At 43.4% G+C, this 25191-nt stretch overlaps 1 protein-coding gene across 1 annotated transcript in view; it reads left to right on the top strand.

Moving 5' to 3' along the window:
* The window catches only part of DYNC1I1 (dynein cytoplasmic 1 intermediate chain 1), a 328507-nt gene that overhangs the window by 149847 nt on the left and 153469 nt on the right, over positions 1 to 25191 (top strand). The window lies entirely within an intron of this gene.

The following is a 25191-nucleotide window of genomic DNA, read 5'->3' on the forward strand; positions in this document are numbered from 1 at the left end:
CTCTAAAGAACTGTCAATCACAGAGTTTAACTTTAAACACAGATGATTTGAATTCGTATTAGCAGCATGAGGAAGCCAAGAAGATGGAGTAGGGCTGCGTGGAGAAAAGATGATAGGATTACCTCTGCAGTTTGCCTTTCTTGCTGGTTGTTTGAGCCACTAAATCAAGGCAAAGTTTATGAAAAGCCTGTGGCTGGGGTCTCCAACTCTTTATTCCTGCTGAGATTTTCCTATTATAAATCTGCTGTCAGAAATAAGTGCTTTACTTGTGACTTAATTCTATGCAGGCACAAACACCTTGGTTCAACACTTAGGCCAGGCAGCCTTCGCTGTCTCCAGAGCAGCAGAGATCTCATTAATTTGAGCTGCTACAAAAGAAAAGGGGTCCACATGCTCTCCGGTCACCATTCACTTTTCTGGCAATCGCGCTGTGGATGCTGAAAGAAGACATGAACTCCAAGGCGGTCATTGGGCCAGAACCTTGAGGGCTGGCAGGGAGCGGCAGATTAGGGAGTGTAAGGGTTTGTGGATCCCAAAGTATTATCCTTCTAGAGAGAAGCAGTTGCTCTCTAAGATTTTTCATGCCACCTCTTTTTAAAAAATCTGTCATTTAAAAACATTTCTGTTACTATCATCATTAGCTAGATTTAGGCTGTCCAGTCTGGGAGCCATGTGAGGCTATTCAAATTTTAATTAAAATCAAGTACAATTTTAAATCTGGTTCCTCCATTCACACCAACCTCACTTGGGTGCCTCATTGCCACGTGGGGCTCAGGTCTACTGCCTTGAACAGCCCAAGAAAGACAGTGCTATGGTCACAGAAATCTCTGTTGGCCAGTGCCGGTGTAGAGAGCGTCTGTAGACTGTCTCTTGGTCTTTGGCCATTCAGCACGTTTATGCTGATCAGACTTAAAAGGTATAGGCAGGATGAGCTGGATACTAAAATTTCAACATGTTTTCGTCTTAGATATTCTCATTCTGTATCTTCCTGTTAAAGATTCACAGAAATTACTTTCTTGGCTGTCTTGAGTGTCTTTGAGTATCTATATATTAGCACCTTGTAACGTGTGCTTCCCAGAGGATCCAGTTTACAAGCTGTTGGCTATCAGTCTCTAATGGAGGAGGGAAAGAAACTGAGAGTATGAATTTAGACATTTTTGTATGGGTTCAGCTTTAGTGTGACATCCAGGCATTCATACTGATTATATTTTATGAAAAGATTGGTCTGACACAGAATGGAAATTTTCTAAACTGGTCCTTTACTGCACAGAGTTAAGGAGCGAAGATGTATGAAAAGTTTCACCTTTGGAAATACAGTCCACCTAGGAATTCCAGATAGGACCAGCTAAAATGAAGGGAACAAAAGCTCAATTCAGAGTAAAAAAAAATATATATATATTCAATGTATAATTATTTGGCATGACTGTGAACATAATCTACGGTAGTTTCCTCATTCACTCTTCAATGTGTATTAAGGATGTTAGTTCTCAGTGCTCTTTTCTGTAAATTTTGGCTCCATTTTTCATATAACCTTGTCTATCTCTGGGAGCTTTGGCCAGAGTAAGGGGAATGAGTACCTGTTATTGAGGGTACTGTGGTGCTTGTTTATTGCACTTGGCCAACTTGGGAAGATTTGTGCTTTAGCTAGTAACAGTCACTACTCTTTGAAAAGTGTTACAGTGTTTGATTGCAAGCTGGGATACATGGCTGTATCTCAGCACAGTGGAGACATTTCTGTATGATGAGAGCTGATACCTTATAACAGGAGAATTCTTAGCCTTGTCCCAGTTCCATCCCTGGGTGCCTGGTCACATTTCATTGCACTCAGAGCAAGTACCAGCGTCCACATGCCTCACGCATATTGAGTTCCTCAGTAAATAACATATAGTATTAAGTGCTTATTTGCTAGCTTCTCTGACTAAAGTCTGAGCTTTTCAAGGAAAAGAGCTATATTTAGCCACCTTTATCTTCTTTGACTTGCGTAGTAGATGCTCAATAAGAGTAGGCATTTAATTGGCTATTGGGACTCCAAGATTCTACTAAAACACACTTATTTAGTGACCAAGTCAGTCCTCTGGTTCACTCAGAAAGTTAAAGTGTTAGTCGCTCAATTGTGTCTGACTCTTTGTGACGTCATGGATTGTAGCCCGCCAGCTCCTCTGTCCATGGAATTCCTCAGGCAAAACTACTGGAGTGGGTTGTCCTGCCCTCCTCCGGAGGATCTTCCCAACCCAGGGATCAAAGCCAGGTGTCCTGCATTGCAGGCAGATTCTTTACCATCTGAGCCACAGATGATACCAAATTACTAAGCTTTACATTTGCTTCATCTTGTTCTGTAGTCCTAAATGTGTTGAGTTTAAGCTCCATCTAGGTCACTGACTTGTTACATAATCAGAAAACCCTTATTGTGGGTTATTATTATTCCTTCCTGGAGGAGGGCATGGCAACCCACTCCAGTATTCTTGCCTGGACAATACCATGGACAGAGGGGCCTGGTGGGCTATGGTCCATCAGGTCACAAAGAGTTGGACATGACTGAAGTGATTGTGGGGGGAAAAAAAGAAAATGTTACTCATTCAGTCATGTCTGACTCTTTGTGACCCCACCGACTGTAGTCCGCCAGGCCCCTCTGTCCATGGGATTCTCTAGGCAAGAATACTGGAGTGGGTTGCCATTCCCTTCTCCAGGGGATCTTCCCCACCCAGAGATCAAACCAAGTCTCCTGCATCTCCTGCATCGTGGGCGAATTCTTTACTGTCTGAGCCACCAGGAAGTCATTCATTAACTTTAAAATGATAATACAGGTTTGCATTAGAGGCAATATAATGAACAAACTATTGTAAATACTATGAGAAAAGGTTAAAACATTTCTTACATGAAATGCTGACCACCAGAAGTTAGCCAGTATTCATTAGTCCTTTTTGTAGAACTTTCGTATGTCAGAGGAAGTTGGGAGTTGCTGCTTAGATTTTCAGAATTGGTGGCATCTTCCTAAAGCCTTGCTCCTGTAGTGTGAATCTCAGGGCAGTCTGTTTGCCCTACCCCCACCCTTTATTTCTTTGTTGTACGAAAATGCCCCTAAAATCAGTACTCCTTCCCAAATGAATAAATTATTAAGCTGCTTATTGCCTGGTGCTGCTTTACTCATTGCTTTGGGATTTTAGAGTTTTTCATCAGAAGCTCCCACCCTTGGGAGTTCAGGTCTCATCTGGGAGTTCTTGAGTAGGGACCCCGTCAACCCAAGGAAGGAAGGGCTGGAACCCTGCAAACCTGTAGGTCTTCTCTCTGCCCACTAGCTTGAACAAGCTACAGGTGTCAGAGTGGGGAAATGACTCTTGCAATCTGAAGCTTTCATCTGGGTGCCACAGTCAGGAGGTGGAGGCTCATTTTGAGAAACAAAATGTTTTTGCTGATCATGGGATTTGCAGGAAAGGATACTCATAGGAGTAGGCTCTGAAAGAAGTGACATTCTCCTCAAAAGGGTACAGCTCATCCTTCTGGCCTTGGTGTTTAAGCCATGTTCATACCCGCATCAAAGATCGCTACTCATGAGAGCTTCTACCAGGAGAAAGAAGTATAGGCTGAGTGTGTTAACCCACTTCATCACAACTGTGGCTGGATATCTTCAAAGAGAGAGTGGATCTGGATACCATAAACCAGAGTTTTTCAGCCTGGACACCACTGGCATTTTGGATGGATTTAGTCTTGGCTGTGGGAGGCTGTCCTATGCATTGTGGGATGTTTAGGCCAGGGCCTCTGTTCAGTGGGTTCCAGTAGCAACTGCCGTCAGATGTGACAACAGCCAAAAACATCTCCAGACATCGTCAAATGTCCCCGGGGGCGGGGGGTGGGGGGCAAAGTCACCCTGGATTCAGAACCACTGCCATATAGAGGATTCCTTATGTGTTGCCATTAATTAGTAATATCCAGTCACTTTTCAAGGAGTCTCTGGGAAAATGATTAAGGAATGTATACATTATGTCATAACCAGAAAGTTTACATAAGCACTCACTTGTACGAGACACAGCTGAGTTCTAACCAAAGCAAGCAAACTCTTTTCTCTAGACATAAGTTTTCTAAGGTGATCAAATAACAAGTCTTCCTTTGTAGAGAATCTGAAGATAAATCATATTCAAAATGCATGAGTAGAAATTAATATTGACTCTGTCCTAAGATGTATCCTCAAGAACTTGTCTGTTAATTCAACATATAGAAATCTGTATTGGGGATCTATAGTGTGCCAGGCGTTTGACCAAGCATGGGCAATCAGAGACAAATAAAACGTGATTACCCTCCTTTAGGAGTTTAGAGCATAGTTGAGGCAGATATACAATCCTCAGTTACAAATAATACATGGCTAAGTTGCTCTACACAGAAGCAGCAGCTACATCAGAGAGTTATTCTAGAGGAGGTGAAGTTGAAGCTGTGTTTTGAAGGTGAATAGGAGTTAACTGGAAGAAGAAGTGAGCAAGGACACCCTCGCAGAAGGAGCGATGCCTGTGAAGATTCAGAGGGATGAAGCCACACAGTGGGGAGACCTGTGAGAGGCTCTGCATGCCTGAGCAAGGGGATCCCATGGGGTAGTGATACAAGATGAAGTGAGAGAGTCCAAACCACATCCTGCGGGACTGGGGGTGCTGAACTTGAAGCCACGGTTGAAGATGCACCAGCAGAACTTTTAGCAGGGCTGGGATTGTTAGGAGGCAGCAAGAGTAATTTGGGAGAAAATTAATTGGGACTGAAATCAAGGCATGGCAGTGAGGTAAGGGGGAGGAGGAGCTAGGGGATCTTTTGGAGATTAAGAAGGTCAAATCTATCAACTGATTGGAGATAGGAGCTTGACATAGAAGTCACATTTCTGATGGAGTCCATGCTTCCAGCTGAGCTGACTCAGTGGCTTGTTCTCAATCCCAAAGATAAGAGAATCCAAGAAGATGGTAAATGTGAAGGAGAGAACCATGAGACTGCATGATGGGGTGGAACATTCCTTGAGTTCTGAAATGAAATTCAACCTGGTTTACATCCCAGTTGTTATGTACCAGCTGCATCAACTTGCTCCAACTCACTTAACTTCTCTAGCCTTGGCTTCCTCCCATGTTAAAGGAGGGCTAATAATAATACTTACTTGGTAGGTTACTATAAGGTTGAAGTAAGATGACTGTTAGGGAGAACCATGCCTAGCACTTTTATTAAGTGTCCATTAACATTAGCGACAATGTGAAGAGTGTCCCCTGGGAGTTCTGCAGCCTAGCATCCCAGGGTGCATCCCATCCCATCCTAGCATCCCATCCTAGCATCCCAGGGTCCAGGCAGCCTGACAGAGCTTGTACTCTTCACCATTCCTATATTCTGTCCTGTGGGACTAGTGCACGTAGATGTAATGGTTGGAATACAGCCTGCACGAGAGTAGTGGTGAGGTATAAAGGTGGTAAACTACTCAAGGGTTAATTCACAAGAGACTGTATACACCAGACTAGGGAATTTGGCATTTCTCTGTGTGAGAAATGAGGAAATACTGAGGTTTTAAGCAAGGAGATGTTATGTGTCAGGATTCACATTCCATAATGACTTCAACAGCCAGCAGCGTTGAAGGGCTGAAGTAATGCCATGGCGGGGCTGTTGCAGGGGGGGTGGGGGGGTGGTAGAAATGTTCCATCAGCCTTCCTTGTTCCTGTTTCCCTCCTAAACAAACCGCATAGAAAACTGCCAACTTGATTGACTTGCTTCAGTGCAAAGGGGAATTAAACAGTGATAGCAACAGCAGCAACTTGAGGCGTTACAAGCATGTTAGCTTGGAGCAAAACTATCCTTTTTCTTAGTTTTTCCTCTGGCGACAGATAACGTGGGGCCAGAAGGTTTCACTTTGCCATAAAAGACCAACACTCGACACCACAAAGCAAGTGGAAGTGCCTTTGCAAATCGATAGGCGCAGCCAAGCCTGTGGGACCACAGTCGGCCCCAATCCAGATCCTAAACCCCATTCAGCATCGTCTAGACCTGTCTGAATGATTTGGTCTAATTAGCCTGTCCCCTAAAGAATCTTTGGATTTTAATGGTGTGCCTGCAGACTGCCCTCTGCCAAGCGTGGGCTCTAGGAGTAAGGGTTTGATGGCCCACGTTGGATTGGCCAGAAGCCACAGGCTGCTTTGATGACTTTGTAGAATTCATGAAATCATTCTGAAAGAAAACTTGCGATTAGAGGAGGGGGGTAAATCCGTGATGTGGCCATCTTGACAGGTGAACCTCGCTGAGAGCAGGTCAGATAGTCCACTGCCAAAACACGTTGCTTTTTCAAGTCTGATTGGAACTGGGCTTTTCTCTGTCTCTGGGACAGTCTTGCAGCCGCAGCATGAGATGCGGGGGGAGCACAGGAGGGACAGCTGTCAGATCTGAGTTCTAACCGGAGCTCTGCCGCTAGCTGACCGGGAGAACCTGGAGAGACTTCAGCTACATGGACGGCCATAGCTCACCCATTGGATGAAAAGGCTAACCTAGATCATTAGGAGGGAGGAGAAAGAAGAGGAGGAGGAGGAAGAGGTAGAGGAGGAAAAGAAGAAAATCCCACTTACCTGGTTTTTTAGCTCCTTTTCTGAGCATCATGCCGTGTGGTTTACCCATATCACCCTTAAATCTCACAATGTTCCCACAGCTGTCTTTATGCATCTTTGCAGCTGTATGCGTTTATGAGTCTGAGTTTATGTGAAAGCTCTAGGAATGAAATGGAATGGCAGAAGATGGAGGCAAAAATAGGAGGTGATATTTTAAAACCTTGAGGCCACCTCAGCAGTGTCCAAGGACAGGAGTAGGGATTGTCATGTGTAGTGGAAAAAATGGATTTCACTGGAATACCATGCTGAAATCATGGCAGTTATGATTTTGGTTTTTTCTCCTTGGTTGGTCCACCAAACGACTGGATTAAAGCTAGGGCTGAAGCTGAAGCAGGTGCATTGCATGGCTCCCATCTAATACTTAAATTTAATTCTTTCCCTGTTCTCTCTGCTCCAACAAAACTCACAGCCTTAACTCAGCTTCCAGGCTGTCTATCACACAGTGTCCAGCCTCACCATCATTCTCATTACTTGCTCCCATCTCACATGGCTCTTCTTCCCTTACTCTTGAATGCGTGCTCATCATCTCTTGACTTTACACCATCCTTCATCCTGTACCTGGACTGACTTAACACCCAAGAGAGGAGTTGCTTTTATGGGCCAGACACCGGACAGAGAGCTGAGAGTACAAAGAGAGTGTAATGTAATGCCCCCACGGTTTTTGTTTTCTTTTGTCAGTTGCCCATCGTATCTGACTCTTTGCAACCCCATGGACTTGTGCCCTTAAAGAGGGAAATGTAGGTTGCAGTGGGAGCCCAGAACACCTAAGCTAAATAATACAGATGCTAACACTCTCTTCCCTGTCCATCATACTCTCACCTGTCCTTCAAAGCCAAGCTCATGCCTGCAGTAAGCCCTGACTCAGTCTAAATGCTTAATGGTCCATAGCTTACATGCACACTCTCTTGTCAACAATACTTAGAACTTTGATAGCTTGAACCCTTATTTTGTGATCTGTTGTTTGAACTTGTTGTTTAGTCACTCAGTCATTCTGACTCTTCTGCGACCTCATGGACTGCAGCCCACCAGGTTCCTCTGTCCATGGGTTTTTCCAGGCAAGATTACTGGAGTGGGTTGCCGTTTACTTTCTCCAGGGGATCTTCCCAATCCAGGGATTGAACCCACGTCTCCTGCATTGGCAGGTGGATTCTTTCTTTTTCTGCTGAGCCACCAGGGAAGCCCCATTGTTTGAACTCCTCTCCCGCAAATTCTGCCACAACCCAACAATAGTTGTCTCTGTGGATCTTCTCAGTCCTTTGTTTCTGTGATGAGAATGTCTCCCTTTTCTCTTACATAACCTTCTTCCTACTTTACACGTTTTTGTGGCCGAGTGGGCCAATGGGCGTCGAAAAGCTGTAATTATTACTACAAATTATCCTGCCTTAATAACTAACACTTAATGGCATTTTATCAGTGGCAAAGCATCTCTGTCTTTATTATATTGTTGTTTCAGACAACAACTTTGTTATGTAAGTAGCACAGAAATTAGGATCCCTGCTTTAGGGATGAGAAAATAAATCTTCAAGGACCTAACCTATCTATCTCATTTTTCAGTGTTTAGTTACGTCCGACTCTGCAACCCCATGGGTGGTAGCCTGCCAGGCTCTTCTGTCTATGGGATTTTGCAGGCAAGCTTCTGGAGTGGGTTGCTATTTCCTCCTCCAAGGAAGCTTCCCGACCCGGTGATCGAACTTGTGTCTCTTGCATCTTCTGCATTGGGAGGCAGGTTTACCACAAGTGCCATATTATGTAACGAATGGTTGTGAATAAGACCATGTTTTCCCTATGCTGTCTCTGGGGGAAAAAAGTAGGTAATTTACATGCTGCAAATTTTCTGATGGGAAACTGTTCTTTTGAGTCATGGCACTGCTAAGTACCCAGGGATCCTTAAAAAGTCCTTTTGACATGAGTTAAAGCAACGAGGATTCACAATGCTTCTTCTCAACAGAGCTGTGTGAATCAAATAGCAAATGTGTGTGACCCTACTTAGCTCGGTATTTATCCTGGTGTTTAAGGTTTTTCCACTACTTCCTCTGCTGAACTGCCTGCCACTGCCATCTTTCCATTGTTCTGTACTCATCCATGTCCTCTCCTCTCCTTGGAATGATACTCTGCATTCCCATCTCTGCGTCCCTCTGAAGATCCCACCACTCCTCAAGACCCAACTGAAAATAAACTCCTTGAAAAAAATCTGCCTCCCTTCCCTCTTCCCTATTCATACTCTCCCTTAAGAAGTTAATATTACCCCTTGGGGATTCCCTAGACCAGATATCCAAGCATTCTGCCTTCTAATATAGGTTTTTACATACAGTTGCCATTTCTCTGCCCAGATGCCAAGCTCTTGAGTTTAAGCATCTCTGTTGATTCATTTCTGTGGCCCATACAATGGAGCCAGTGCGTTGCGCATGGTAGTTTCTCAAGAACATGTGTCCAAGGAGTAGAAGCTTGGTATTTAAAGGGGACAACTAGGTTGGGTACAGATACCCAGCTGAAACTGAAATAGCTGAGACCAGGCAAAAGGGAAAAAAATCAGGACTGCATACTGTCACCACTGGACTCTAGCTCCATTTGGGACAATAGTGGTTACTGTTTTTGTTGTCACAATTTCATTCTCACACTCACATGGAGCCTTTGAAGTGAAATCTCTCCTGGTACCACTGAGGTGGTTCTGTTTGAAGGGATATTCGGTAGAAAGTTATGAAGTCTCTGGTGAAACACTGCTCAGTTCAGTCTCTAGAGATTCAGATTCTTTTGACCAACGTGATGTTTCAACAGCTTGAAAAATGAAGGAATGAACCATGTCTGTCTAGACTGACCAGAAAGTAAAAACAAGGGGGCACTTTGAAATCTGTGAATCTGACCACAACTGAGAGCTGTACTTGGTCCAAGTAACTGGAAAAATCAGTTTCTTGGATTAGACAAATGCTTCCCTTAAGACTCTCAAACTGCTTGCTTTCTTCTTTCATAATTAATAGAAAATTATTACATTGACAGACAAGGGACTTCATATTTGAGCCAGTGGGAAAACTTGACGTTGAAACCAGGGGAAATGATTTAGCCCCAAATAGAGTTGTTAATGCCAGGATAAAAGCAAACAAATGTGCTAATGATCTTCCCTGAGAATTGGACCGTGATGAATTTTGATGTATTTCCAGATGGAAAATAGATCAGTTCTCTCTGGGCTGGGGGTAGACACCAGAAAGAGAAAATGCTGAAATGGAAGTTCAGCAGAAAGCACTCATTTTCATTTTCTGGAGAATCAAAGTGCTAAAGAGATAGAAAATTCTCATTTGAAGGAACCAGACCTGTGGAGTTGTAAGCATCCAGGGCAAGGTCAAGGATGTGAGTCCCAGATTTCTATAGCAGAAACTGCCATCATTCTGGGGGTTAAGGAATCACATGTGTGTTGGTTGCAAGATGCAAGGCTGCCTTGCTGTCCTTTTGTGAGTTCAGTCATCTTATCATCCAACAAGTATTTATGGCCCGCCTGCCACATACCCTGCTATTTTCCAGGTGATTTGGGTAGAGCAGAAGAGAGACAGTCACTGATGCTGTAGAATTTCCATTCTCAGTGGTAGGAGGCAGACCATACGTACATACATACATACATGCATGCATGTATTAAATCAGATAGTTATCAGTGCTATGAAGTATATGTTGGAGAAGGGAATGGCTCCCCACTGTGTTATTCTTGTCTGGAGAATCCCATGGGCAGAGGAGCCTGGAGGGCTGCAGTCCATGGGGTCACAAAAGAGTCGGACTTGACTGAGCAGTTCTCACTAACGCTAATGAAGTATATGGATGGCTGAGTCACTTTGCAGTGTATCTGAAACTATCACAAAACTGTTCATAGGCTATCCTCCAATATAAAATAAAAAGTTTTTGAAAAAATCAAGTACCATGTGCCAGTACGGAATGTACAGAGGCATGAGGCATGAGGTATAGGTTGCATAGGGAAGATCTCACAGATGAGCTGACATTTGAACAGGGCCTCTTAAAAAAGTCGTGAGAAAGACACATGACTATTTGGATAATGGGTATTCCAGGCAGAGGAATGGAATAAGTCATGAGACGTGAGAGTTCTTGACAAGATGAAGAAAAGCTAAGTAACTAGCTCAGTTGAAGCAGGGTTGGGAAAGGGCAGAGGAACCCACGCGGCAAGAGATGGAGCAGGGTGCATCCTATAACCGTGGCCTCGTGCTGGAGGGCACGAGATGGTTCAAGTAGCCCTCCGGGAAGTAGGTGAGAATGCTTCTGAAACTGTAGGCAGATTGTGAAGCAACTACTGACTGTGCTAAAACTATACTGAAGCCGCGCTCGGCGCAGGAAGCTGGGGTCTGCTGGGGGCGGGGGGGGGGTAGCGATTTCATTTTCAACTCGTTCCAACACAGCTTTGCTCCTTCCACGACCTTGTGTCTCCACTGGCTATGCTTGTTCTTACCTCCAGACCCGTTGAGACATCTCCGTTCTTCCTGCTTAGTTCAGGGAGCTGGGAGACAGCGTGGACACATGAAGCAGAGTGGAATTTGGTGCCTCAAAAACTTGGGTTCAGAAACCTGCCTTATAATTTAGTAGCTGTCTGACTTTGAGCAACTTATTTAACTTCGCTGTATCTTAGTTTCCTCAGCAATAGTAATAAAAATGTTCTTTATCTTAAGCCTTGAAAGAATCATCATTAACCAAGGAGAGCAACTCTGTAACCAGTGGATGAGAAAACTGAGGTACAAGGGGTTCAGTAAGTGGCCCATGGTTACTACTAGATGATAGAATCAGAACTTGAACTTGAGCGGCATGGCAACAGGACTCAGGCACTTAACCTCATACTACTTTGCAGCTCATGTCCTTGCTAAAAGAGATCATGTACAGAAACTACAGAGTAACTACAAAGAGTACAGAGCACTTAGTCAGTAGTTACTAGTTCCTGATCATTCATGCTTTTCTGGTTGCCAGTGACAGAGAAACCACCCCCAAATTACTGAAGCTGAAAGAACATTTGCTTGCTGTTAACAAATATAAGTCGTTGCTGACTTCAGTTACTACTCAATTTAGCTTTCAAACTGTTAGTTACCACTCTTGGCCATGTTCTTTCTTTATTGATTCTTTTTCAAGTTCCATATAGGGAGCCAGAACAGCTTTGGTTCCATGTTGGACATGACACCCAATCCAGTGAAGGAGAGGCATCCACTTCTCTGGTGATTAGAGCAACCACGTGTCCTGCTTTGGCGAGAGCAGTCACATAGTCCAGTGTAATGGAGGAGCCCGCTGTCCTGTGGCAGGGGTGACCACACATCCTGCATTGTCCAGACTCCTCATCCGTATCTGCCATATCTCCCTTCACCATGTCATGCTTAAACATTAATTGCACCCCCATTTCCTCTGAGAAGTACCCCAATTTGAACAGTAGGTTTTATGGAAACTCTACTGATAGTCCAGAGAGAAATACAGAGCTTTCATGTCATTGGTCACTGCTTCAGATACAACATTTCCCCTTGAATCTTAAGAAGGATTTGCTTAGCTGAGAGTAGGGAGGGATGGGTTCGCCTAGGAAGAACAGAAAGGCTGTTGGTCAAAGACATGACGTGGTGGATTCTGGGTGGTCAAAGTCAAAAATATCCATCACAGGTCCCTTTTCTTCCTTTACAAAGTTTGGTATGATTTAGTAGCAAGTTGAGGGAGTTTAGGGGTTGCAAAACATGAGTTTGAATGTTGGCTCTGTTCTTTCTCTAGTGCTGGTCTTATTGATCATCTTCCTTTCTAAACCTCATGTGTAGCAGGGGTCCCCAACCTCTGGGATCTAATGCCTAATGATCTGTTATTATTGCTATTATGTAATTATAATAGAAATAAGGTGCATAATAAATGTAATGCTCTTGAATCATGCTTAAACCATCCCCCACCTCAGTTTGTGGAAAAATTGCTTTCCATGAAACCAGTCCCAAGTGCCAAAAAGGTTAGAAACCGCTGGGTTAGAGAGAACGATTATGTCTGCCTTGGTGAGTTGTTGGGAGGATTAAACAGGCTAATGAAATAAAACCTTTACCACAAAGCTTAACATATATGATCCAGTAAATGGATAACTGTTGTTTTTCCGTGATGCCTGGCACACATCTGAGCACACATCAGGTGGTGAGCAAATACCGAGTGACCAGGGCACAAAATGAGACAGAGGATCGGGAACCTCAGCATGAGCATAGCGAGGCTCTGGGTGAGTTCAGGGAAGAGATGCTGGCAATGATGACAAGACCTAGTGATCAAGGAAAGGAACCTTAACATTGGAAACGGAGCGAAGAGTTTTGTGATCCAGCTAAAACACTGGAGAAACCACTGAGAAAATGTGCTTTTCAGAACCCCGGGGGGAATGACATTCTTAACTTTTAAAATAGTCAAGAATATTTTCTTAACACCCATGTTGGGGCAAATAAATGTGAATAGTTAATGTATCCTAGTCCCAAGAAGTTCAGAATTTTGGATGGAGAAGAAAGCCCAGAAACGCACAGAAATGTGCTCTACTTAAAATAGTACATAGAATTTGTCGTTGTTCAGTAGCTAAGTCTCTTTATGACCCCATGGACTGAAGCATACCAGGCTCCCCTGTCCTTCACTATCTCCTGGAGTTTGTTCAGATTCATGTCTATTGAGTCGGTGATGCCATCCAACCATCTCATCCTCTGCCTTCCCCTTCTCCTCCTGCCCTCAATCTTTCCCAGCCATCAGGGTCTTTTCTAATGAGTTGCCTCCTCATGTCAGGTGGCCAAATATTAAAGCTTCAGCTTCAGCATCAGTCCTTCCAATGAATATTCAGAGTTGATTTCCTGAATAAAATAGAGAATGATACATGTCCTACTTTGAAACATGATAGTTCTTTGACTGGATACAGAAAATTGTTTAGACAGTCTCAACTCAAGTGCTGTGAAGGGTTAAATGAGGAAGATATCCCTTCTAACAAGGGTGAACAGGAAGGATTGGGGGAGCTGGGGGTCATGTGAATCAGATCTTGAAGTATAGCTGGATTTTACATGCAAGAAGATAAAAGGTATTCAAAGCCATGAACCTTCCAGGCGAAACCTGCCCTTGTGTTTTGCTTCTACTACCTAGAATGCTTTCCCCAGCAACCCACAGAGTTTGTTCCTTGAGTCTTCTTATCAAATCCCACCTCTCAGTAAGACCCTTCCTAGCTACCTATGTGCAAAATTGTGATACTCACCACTTGGCCTGTATTGCTGGTCTCTTTAGAGCTCGCAACTCGCTAACCTACGTTATGCTTTCCTTGTTTATTTTCTGTCCCTGCCACTGGAATGCAAGCTTGATGAGGGCAGGATGTCTCATCTGTTCTGCTCACTGCGGTATCTCTGGCGCCTGAGATAGTGCCTGTCACATATTAGGTGCTCATATTTTACAAGAAGGAAGGGAGGGAGAGTGTCTGGCTGGGGGAGTCATGGGAACTGAAGGACAGATGGACTGTGGTGGTTTGTGTAGTGTTGCAGTGTCAGTGACAGAAGTGTGTGTGTGGATGGGGTGAGAGTCTTACCTAGAAGACTTGGAGATGAGGCCAAGGAATCCAACTTGTATTCTGCTTGGCACAGGAACTCTCAAGAGTTGGTAGTAAGGGCAGGCATTGGGAGCAGCTAGAGTTAAGAATGCCAGCTAGGAGACCCTGACGGTAAGCCACATGGTGGCCTTTACCGAAGAGAAGGAGGTAGAAAAGTAGAGAGGACAGAGGGAGCTGTGCAAGTGAAGGGGATACAAAGAGGAGGAATTCACGATTTGATCCTGTTAACAAAAAGATTGCAAAAACAGACTCACAGACATAGAGAACAGACTTGTGGTTGCCAGGGGGGTGCAGAGGGGTCAGGGAGGGATGAACTGTGAGTTTGGGGTTAGTAGGTACAAGCAATTACATATAAAATGGATGGAGAGCAACTTCCTCCTGCAGCACATGGAACTATATTCAATGTCCTGGGATAAACCAGAATGGAAAAGAATATGAAAAAGAATGTATGTATATGTGCAACTGAGTCACTTCACTTTGCTATACAGCAGAAATTAACTCAACATTGGAAATCAACTATACTTCAATTAAAAAAAAAAAAACAAACACCCCCCTCCCCCACCAAAAAAACGACAAAAACAAGATGAATGCTAGAGAACATGATGACATCTGCATGCAGGGATGGACCTGACAACTGCTCTGACAGGAAATGTCAGACTTGACAAGCTTAAAGATGGAAGGTACCATTTTTTCCTTACAGTTTCTTTACAAGCAAAATAATGTTTCTAAATGGCATCTATGTATTTTACTCTGTCTTCACTAGTTAACACAGTAGCCATTTTAATGCCTGGAGGCCTTGGGGTCTACTTTTTCTGGGACATATCTGTGGTTGCTGCTTAAAGTTAGGTATGATGACATTTCTGTCCTTGCAGCCTCAGTTTTCTTTTCTACAAGCCATGCTGCTGTTAAGAGGAAGCACAGGTTTGCACCATAGAAGAAGTGATGGAGGAATCAAAGGGAAGGGTATGGGATTGTCCAAAATCAAAAGTGGGCTGCAAAAGGGCTTTAAGTCTGGAAAAGAAAGCTAGGCGTCCCTTCTCCCCTTCCAAGAAGCCGAGACTTGCATTTTCAAGTGTTTTGAATTATTGCCCAGAGTGTGTGTGTGTCTGTGTGCATGCGCGGCGCGCACACCCCTATACAAATAAAACTGCCAAGAATAGACATAGAGCCTGTGCTCGGACGCGTCAAGGAGGCTCTGCTCACACAGAGTACAATGACAGTGCTCTTTCTGGAGTTGTGCAATGAATGCTTCTGCTACCAAGACTCCAGAACAGAGGACTGTTTTGAGGGGTGGCTGGGCTCTTTCAAAATCTCTCTCCCTTCCAGATCCTGCAAGAACTGCACTTTGCCATTAGAGATTAATTCACTGGGGTGACCATTCTCTAGTCTGTTAGTATGAATTAGCTCATCCAGTTGATCATGGCTGAAGACCCCATGACTTCCAGTGGAAACGTAGGAGATGGGGGCCTGAAAAGCATAAAAGAATCAAGAGAGGAAAGATGGGGGTGGTTTCTGGCAACAAATTGCATGTACAGATGAGTCAAGGACTCTTCTGTTCTGAGCAGTGCTGGAGAACTCAATCGAAGTTAGCTAGTCATAGGCCTTCGACACTGAGCTCGTCTAGGAAATAGGAAGCCACTGATGGTTTTTAAAGAGGAAAATGTATGGAAATAGAGATCAATCAAGTTCTCCCAGCCCCAAACATCAAAAGCTGAGGTTATCCCTGGGCTCCTGCCTCGACATCTCCAGAAGGGAAGTCTCCTCCTGGTCTCTGACCTTGTATGCAAGCTGACTAATCCATGGCCACTCAATTCGGCCCATATTTGCCACACACATTTCATGTATCAGCCCAGTTACAGGTTTCAGAAACAGCTGCTAAAAAGTACTCTTCTCTGGCTTCCTCTCTCGCTTTAAATATTTTCCTTCATTTCCTCCCATTTGCAAGGCCTTGTGTGACATTCCATCAGGAAGTAAACTTTCCAAGTACTGTCATGTTAGAGCCTTAGGAGAGAACTGATGTGGCCTAGAGTGTTAACAGGAGTGCTCTGTATGATGAGAAATGTATGTTTTCTTTCCTCTGGCCAGATTTTTCTAGACCAGAAAGCGAAGGTTTTTTAAATATTAGCATGTAGTATATTTAACAAAGTGCTTACTGAAAATCCCACAAAATATGTCTTTGCTGCATATTTTGAAAGCACCGAGGCGCTCACCTTGGTTTGTGTAAGCATTCAGCGGTGCGTGTTATACTTTATTTTGGCTGCCGTGATACGTATCAGGAGGTGGCTCTCTTTGGACTCCCGGTGAAGTTGGCAAACCATCCACAAAGCTGGTCCAAGGATAGGGTGACTTGAGTGAGTTCTGTACGAGAGCCCTCGCTGTCTGCTATGCAAACACATGTCTGCATTCACAGTTCAGTTCATCACGCCTACTGGCGGTCAACCATCCCCAGCCAAGTTCTCATCATCTGCTGCTTGGATTAGGGCTATAGCTTACCTTCTGACTGTCTCCCTCATTCCAGGCTCTCCCACTCCCTTCCAGCTCCATACTGCCTCTGTATTCTTAAATAAAATTAGACCTTGTCTCTTGCATTTTTAAATGCCTCCAGATTCTCTGCAGGGTTGGGTGGCAGCAGCAATTTTCATCAAGGGTCAGGCCACCCCTTAGGTGTATCAGAATATGCATAAAGAGCTGGCCAAGAAGGAGAGGAGTGAGGTTTCAAAAGCCATATTTGGCATTTCCAGTGTCTTGTATTCCTTTTGAAATTTTAAATAATACATTTGGGTTAAATGAGATGTATATTTATTCACATGGAGAAGGAAATGGCAACCCACTCCATTATTCTTGCCTGGGAAATCCCATGGACAGAGGAGCCTGGTGGACTATAGTCCATGGGGTCAGAGGAGTTGGACATGACTCAGCGATGAAACAACAACAGATGTTTATTCAAAAGGGGGTTACTGATCTCCAGAAAGAAGTCCAAACTTGTTCTGTTATTTAAGGAGCTATAGGATGTTCATACTGCCTTTCTAGAACCATCACCCATCTTGCTTTTGCTAGTGTTTGTACTTGACATTGATGGTACTATCAAGAGTAGGTCTTTGAGGGACTTTTCTTCTAGTTGTGGTGATAAATGCAGAACCTAATTTCAAGTGGTTTCTTGGCTGTGTTATCATGGAGATCCAAGGGAGAACAATGGAAGGTGTCCATAGATCTGCCTGGGAAGAGGTGTTGCAAGCTTCGGAGTTGCATCATGAAGAATTAGTAATAATCACCTCCTGGACACTGGAGGAAAGACCAAGACTGGTAGAAAGAAAAAAATGTGTAGTGCTTTTCAGGCGTGTACCTACTGGAGTTTTCAGTGATTGTGCATTGTTCAGAGTGCAGGTTGAGGCAGAAGAGATAAGAAGCTCTGGGGTTTTATGCTGCAATTTATAGGGAACTATAGAATATTTTTGGTGGGGAAAGGATACATAGATGTATTTTTTTAAAAATAAAAATGAAACTACTAGAAACACAGAGCAAGACTTGTAGTTTTAGAGAGACCAGTCAAAATACTACTATAATACTCCCAGTGAGAGATGGTAATGGCCTGGATCAGGGCAGTGCAGAAAAGACAGAGGCGGATTTAAGACAGATTTTGGAGGAAGGATTGAACAAATGTAGAGACCCCTTGTTATAACCTCTGATGGAAGAGTTAAAGTTAGTACTGTGATATCTAATTGTGAACCCATATGTGAAAGGTGTGCAGTTGGTGGGGGAAATGGAGAATGTAGTCAAAGGAGCTCTCAGCAGAGGGTGGGGGGTTCTGCTTTGAATATGTGGAGTGTGAACTCACTGGGGGACATTCGCGTTGAAATGTACAACGCAGAATCTGGAGCCTAGAGGGGAAATCTTGGCAGGAGATACCTATTCATGAGTGATGATGGAAGTGAAACGTGAAATGTTAGTTGCTTAGTCCTGTCTGACTCTTTCTGACTCCATGGATTGTATCCCACCAGCCTCCTCTGCCTGTGGGATTCTCCAGGCAGGAATACTGGAGTGGGTTGTCTTGTCCTCCTCCAGGGGATCTTCCTAACCTAGGAATTGAACCCAGGTCTCCTGCATTGCAGGCTGATTCTTTACCGTCTGAGCCACCAGTAAAGACAAATGTAAATATTATCCAGAGTGACATCTGACATGAGAAAAGATGAGGCCAAAGACAGAACTGCAAAGAATATCTTCATTAAGGTGAATTATTTTTATAAATTTTAATTTGAGAGATTAACTCGATTTTTCTATAGAACATGTAAAATATGTTATAAGAAGAATCCCTATCTGAAATAGCTATACATAGAATTGTATAAAAGTGGCCAGGGCATTTGATATTAAGTTAAGGGCAATACATCTAAAACACGCAAAAAACAGGGACTTCCCTGGTGGTCCAGTGGTTAACCCCCATGCTTCCACTGCAGGGGGCATGGGTTCAATTCCTGGTCAGGGAACTAAGATCCTGCATGCCCTGTGATGTGGCCAAAAAAAAAAGAAAAAGAAGTAAAACACACAAAAAATAAACAAATGAAAAAAGGCCTTTTTTATCTATCCAAGTCTTTTCACCAACACTAACATGGTGGTGAGTTTGATTTAGAATTGACTCTGTGTTCTTGCCATCATCTCTTTTATCTTCTGGAAGCTAGTATTCTGTTCATTTCTAAGCCACTAATTATTTGATCAATTCCAACATTCACAGTTTTTCACATTAGAATTGATGCTGTATTACAGTTTAATTAGCAGCGATCAATTTTCTTAGCAGTACGTGACTTTGGCCTGTTCAATTTGAAGCCCTTCGGTAATTGCTTTCTGCTTCCTCCTTTCGGCAGCAGCAGAGTGCCCTTTGGGGTCAAGAAGGATGGAGTGAAATGGCCCACCTTGCTCCCTCCCATCTGTCTCCCCCTGACCAGACTTAGCCGTCTTCCATGAAGCCACAGACCCCTCGTGAAAAGCCAGGAGCAGGGCATCAAGGACTCAGGGCAGGCCCTCAGACTCTCTTATCCTGGGGTTTTGCAGGTCCTGAGAGGCTGGGGAAAGAAAGGACCCACTGACCTCATAAAACACAAGCCCTTCTCTTCACAGAGGGCCGCCCCGTGTCACTCGGGGTTCTGGCTGCAAGCAGCAGGCACTGAATCCAGGGGGATTTATTGGAAGGAAATCTGGTGCTGACATCACCTCTAATAAGATTTATTGGAAGGAAATCTGGTGCTCACAGAATCAACAGGAGGCAAAGGAGCAGGCTTGGGAAAGGGCAAGACCAAGGGAACCCAGAGCGTGGGTCTCTGGAGCAGTCTGGCCAGGATGTCAGACTTGGCGGCGTGTTGACCCTCATTATCCTCTGTGTCCTCTTGGCTCTGCCTCTTGACCCCAGAGACAGAGGCCCAGTTAGGAGCGTTCGGCCTGACTGCCCAGATCCTGCCTGTGGCCTGGTCACCAGGAAATAGAGAGCAGGAAATGTCTCTCTGGGGCTTCAGGGTGAGAAAGTAGGTACCAGCAAGCCACCAATACAGCCGTCCTGCCAGGAAAAGGGTCTTGGCGGTGTGTTACCAACAATAACAAATGGTTCCCTGCACTTCTATCCCCAAGTCCCAGATTTGGGAGGTCATCAGAAAGGTAAAGTGTTAGTCACTCAGTTGTGTCCAACTCTTTGCGACTTCTCCAGGCAAGAGTACTGGAGTGGGTGGCCATTCCCTTCTGCAGGGATCTTCCTGACCCAGGGATTGAACCCAGGTCTCCTGCATTGCAGGCAGGTCCTTTACTATCTGAGCCCCCAGGGGAGGCCAGCAGAGCAGCTCAGCAGTCAGACAACTGTGGCGTACTCAGAGTGGTGACATTGGCTTCATTCTTAACCACCAGCTAGTGGCGGAAACTTACCTTTGCGGAGCTCATATACAGGGTCAGGCCCTGGACTAAGTGTGTTAAGTGCAATTTCGAAGAATGTGCAATTACTCGTGTTTAGACCTCAAGAATATCTTAAGGAAGGAGGACAGTAGCTCCCAAACTTTTTTCCAACTACAGAAAAAGAAAGCAACAACTGCAGAGGGTAGAATTTAGGTGCTGAATAAAATAATGTCTAAAAGATGCCATTGTTGGAAGTTAGTCCCTTAGACCGACAGGTAATTAACTTCTGCCAGTAGTTTAATTTCTCACATGTACCTGGGACAGGAAACCGTACATGGGTGGTAATTCTTTCCCCCCTCCAATCACAGAGGAAATGTAACCGGGTATGAACTAGTAGCACAACTCATATATCAGTAGTCTGTAGTTCTACATAAATCCTTTTCTTTAAAGTTATTTAACTGTTTTGAAAATGGTTTCAACAGAAGTAATTTCAATTGCACCAGAAAGGAAACCAGAATCTTAAAGAAAAATATACTCTCTTTGCTGAGCAAGGCAAACATATCAGTATGCAGAGGGACAAGCCCGTCTCTTGTGTTTTATTTCCTTAACAAATTCACCAAAACACTTACTTTCTGTCTTTAAAAAGCTGATAGACAAAGAATTCTGTGGCCATTAAAAATTAATGCCTACAACTGGTTTGTAACCACTTTAAAATAGTACTTTTTTAAAAAAATTATTTCTTTTATTCACCGTATCTCATTATGGGACTTTGCACATATTAAAAACACGATAAATATTTGTTGGGGTTTTTAAAAACTCATTGAAAACATATTCTCTGGGGAACTGTTTTCTATTTAAAGGTTTAGATAACCTGCTGTTTTCCCACCTACTTCAAAAATAAACTAACACACTTCTATTACAAACCTACCCCTTTTTATAGCCAGGCCCTTATAGAATAACATATTTCCAAAAAGCTCTAAGTGGCCACTTTCTGTCATGATGTTTCTTTTTAATTCTTTCAGGAGTTGATGTTTAAAAATCCTTGTGTCTGTGAAAGATAGGAGCTTGATGTTGTTTAAAGCTGTCTAGCGCAAAGTCATTTGGTGAAACTGACTTCATTTTAAGAACTAAGAAAAGTGAATGTAAAGACTAGGTAGTTCTCCAAAATTAAAACAAAAGACTTGCTTTTGCTTTGCTTTTTAAAACCTCTTTAAGTAGTGTGAAAAATATTCACCCATAAAAGACCATTGCTTTCAAAAAAATAATAATAATTCTCTTTTTAATAAAAAAAAAAAAACCTAGGTGATTCTAATAAAAGCACGATTGTTTTTCTATATTCAGTGGAACTAAGACTAAAGTAATTTGAACTTGAGTTGTTCTCCCCTTTGGGTCTATGGAGGGAGGTGGAAGAACCTATTGGTTATTGGTTTTACTTCCCTGAAATCTTCACTTCTCAGTCCTGGACACCTTGAAGTTTCTGCTCAGTATGGCCAGCCTCTTCCTCCCCTGATCAGCGCCCCCTGATGCCCCTTTTCAGCATTCTCTGTCTCTGTCCTAGTTACCTGACTCGGTGTGTGTTTTGTTTATTATTTGCTTTCAGCTGCTTTCTGCTCATTCATGGGAGCACCATGGCATGAGCACAGACTTTTTGGGGGGAGGGTTCCTGTCCTGCTCCTGGCACATGAGCACTGTGAGTGGTCACTCAGTGTTTGCTGACATACAAGCTTAGGCAGCACTTGCTTGAAGATTTCTCTGGATGGGTATTTGCAGCTCTCTTTGTGGTTTAAAAAGCAATTTCACATCAACAATTTTATCTTTTAGTCTTATAATAAATTTGTGTTTTGAGGAAAGGTTATTATCCCAATTCACGAAATGAGGGAAAGGGCCTCAGAGAGTTCCTATGAATTATGCTAAGTGAGGGGCTCGCAAGTGGTAGACCCCAACCTTGGACTCAGACCGATTACGTGCCTTGAAATGCAGTTACCACCCAGGTTGTGACTCTTATCTGTCTGAAGGAATACAGCAAGGCTTGTAATAAGTATTGCTGAATCGGGTCTCAGGAGAGTGGGTTCCACAGGGTAAGTAAGAATACAGTGTGGATGGATAACATGGGTTGGGAAGATCCCCTGGAGGAGGAAATGGCAACCCACTCCAGTATTCTTGTCTGGAGAATCCCATGGACAGAGGAGCCTGGCGGGCTACAGTCCATGGGGTCCCAAAGAGTCGGACACAGCTGAGCAACTTCCACCCTGATGGTCTTGATATAGATGCCCTGTGTGCTGTGCGTGGTGACCTCTGGAAACTGAAAGCATTCTCCATGCGATGGTCACCTCCAGGAGCCTCCACACACCCCTGCTTGCATTGCAGCTGGGCAGCACACCTTCTGGGCTTCAGGCGTCTCCCCCTGACATTTCTGTTTCATGACAGCTGTGGGTAGGGGGGCAGTGCACTTAATGGTTAAAGACCAGAGACCCCATTACACATAGAACCAGGTAGAACGTGAAGCTTGACATGGTTGGAGGATTTGGGGGGCAATTACTCTGTCTGCTCATCTATTGAATTAGGTTGGTGGTACCAAGTTCTGATATATAAATTAGATGATGCAAATAAAGCATTCATCACTGCTGTAGGTGTGATTATTGTGCAAATAGATGGGGGGAAAGTGGAAACAGTGTCAGATTTCATATTCTTTTTTTTTTTTTTTTTTTAATATTATTTTATTAGTTGGAGGCCAATCACTTTACAACATTTCAGTGGGTTTTCATATTCTTGGGCTTCAAAATCAATGCAGACGGTGACGGCAGCCATGAAATTAAAAATGCTTGCTCCTTGGAAGAAAAGCTATGATAAATCTAGACAGAGTGTTCAAAAGCAGAGACATCACTTTGCTGACAAAGATCTGTCTAGTCATTGCTATGGTTTTTCCAGTAGTTATGCATAATGTGAGAATTGGACCATAAAGAAGGCCAAGTGCCAAAGAATTGATGCTTTTGAACTGTGGTGTTGGAGAGGACTCTTGAGACCTCCCTTGGACTGCAAGGAGATCCAACCCGTCCATCTTAAAGGAAATCAATCCTGAATATTCATTGGAAGGACTGACGCTGAAGCTGAAACTCCAATACTTTGGCTACCTGATGCAAAAAGCTAACTCATTGGAAAAGACCCTGATGCTGGAAAGGTTGAGGGCAAGAGGAGAAGGGGATGACAGAGGATGAGATGGTTGGATGGTATCACTGACTCAGTGGACATGAGTTTGAGCAAACTCAGGGAGATGGTGAAGGACAGGGAAGCCTACTGTGCTGCAGTTCATGGGCTCACAAAGAGTCAGACAGGACTTAGTGACTGACAACCACAATTGTGTGTCTCATTATCTCTTCACTAGATTATAAAACCATAGAAGTTAAGGCATATTACTGGCTTTATTAGTTTGCTAGGGCTCCCATAACAATGTCCCATTAACTGAGCAGTTTAAACAGTAAAAATTGAAAGTCTCGCAGTTCTTGAAGCTAGAATTCCAAGATCAAGGTGTTGACCAGTTGGTTCTGACGACTGTGAGGGAGAATCTGTTCCATGTCTCTGCGGGTTGCTGGCAGACTTTGGCACTTCTCGGCTTGTAGAGGCAGCCCTCCAGTCTTCGCCTTCATCTTCAGTGGCGTTCTCCCTGCATGTGATTCTGTGTTTAAATCTCCCCTTGTTTATGAAGACACTGGTCGTGCTGGATCCGGTGTCCTCACTTCTCTGGCACAACTTCATCTTAACTAATATACCTGCAGTGACACTATTTCCAAGTCAGATCAACATTCTGAGGTCCTGGGGGTTTGGAAGTCAGCATATAATTTTGGGGTGGGGGGATGCAATTCAACTCATAACATGGGATTTGGCACCTTTATATCTGTTGTATTTTACTTGTATTTATTAAGTTCCAGGGAATGGCTCCGGGACCCATTGGACTTAAATAAAGTTCTCTAGCAGGTTCAGAGATAGATCTACTTCCCAACTTATTGGTCTTTTGAAAACTGCCTCTCCATCCAAGGTTTACCAGAAGAGAAACTTCCCTCCTGCTAGAGCCTTGGAAGAAAAGCTATGATCTTTGTGTTTGATCTTTGGCTCAGGAATATATAACATGTCAAGGTGAAGATTTTGCTCAGGACTTTCCAAGCTGATTTTTAACAGATAGGTAGCAGTAATATCTTTACATATAAAGATTTAGGTGTGTTATTTATAGTTTAACATGTTAAAAGGTTTATTCGCCTACATATCTGGGTAACACAGTGTACTTGTCAAAATTTTAAGTGAATGTCTTTGTCTCACAGGTATGTGTTAGTGATAATATATTAGTAATTAATGTGTTAATAATAAATGACAGTTTCCCTCAAAGGCATCTTACTTTCTTTCTGATATGTATATAGTGAGCTTATAAAGTAATGAGGGTGGTTCCACAATCTACACACATTCATATAGATTGCTGTATTCTATTGAAAATTTGCATGAGATATTTCCAGTATATAAATTGTAATACTGTACTTCACACATCCATATTCTTAAAATGGATATTCCCCCCACAAATCACTTGCTTAATACAGCAGAACTTTTGGAGTTGCTTTTCAGGCTACACTTGTTTGTTTCAGGCTACATTTAAACATGCATTATATAATACATTCTCTCAATGGTTGGAGCTGAAAGTTTGAGTTGTTATAAATTTCAGGATTTGTTGTGATGGAAATGGGACTCTCCACAGAGCTTTGAATTTATAGAAAGTCTGCAAATATTTGTTGAATGAATGAATATATGAGTGAGTGAGGGGGTGTGGAGGAAGTGGAGGCATTTCTTTTAAATTCCACTTGAACCAAAAGAATCAGTAACCTATGGTGAGTATGATACTGAAGAGTGAAGGTAATATATTTAAAAAACACAGAAGCAAGTTTTGATTTTTTATATTGTCTTATTCCTGTAAGCTGGGCTTTGTCTTGATACTCTCTCTCATCCCCCCACCCTCTACCCTGTGACTGATGGTTTCAAGTACTCTGCAGTGGAAGGGGTCTCCAAGAAAGGCAGTTTTAGGGGGAAGAGACACAAGGGATGCACATTTGCATAGGGCAGGAAGGGCACTGGAACATCTGGTGGCGGCCGACCAGTACCGTTTGTTAGCGCTCATTAAATGCACAT

This window comes from Muntiacus reevesi, chromosome 6, assembly GCF_963930625.1.
Source record: "Muntiacus reevesi chromosome 6, mMunRee1.1, whole genome shotgun sequence".
Lineage (NCBI taxonomy): Eukaryota > Metazoa > Chordata > Mammalia > Artiodactyla > Cervidae > Muntiacus > Muntiacus reevesi.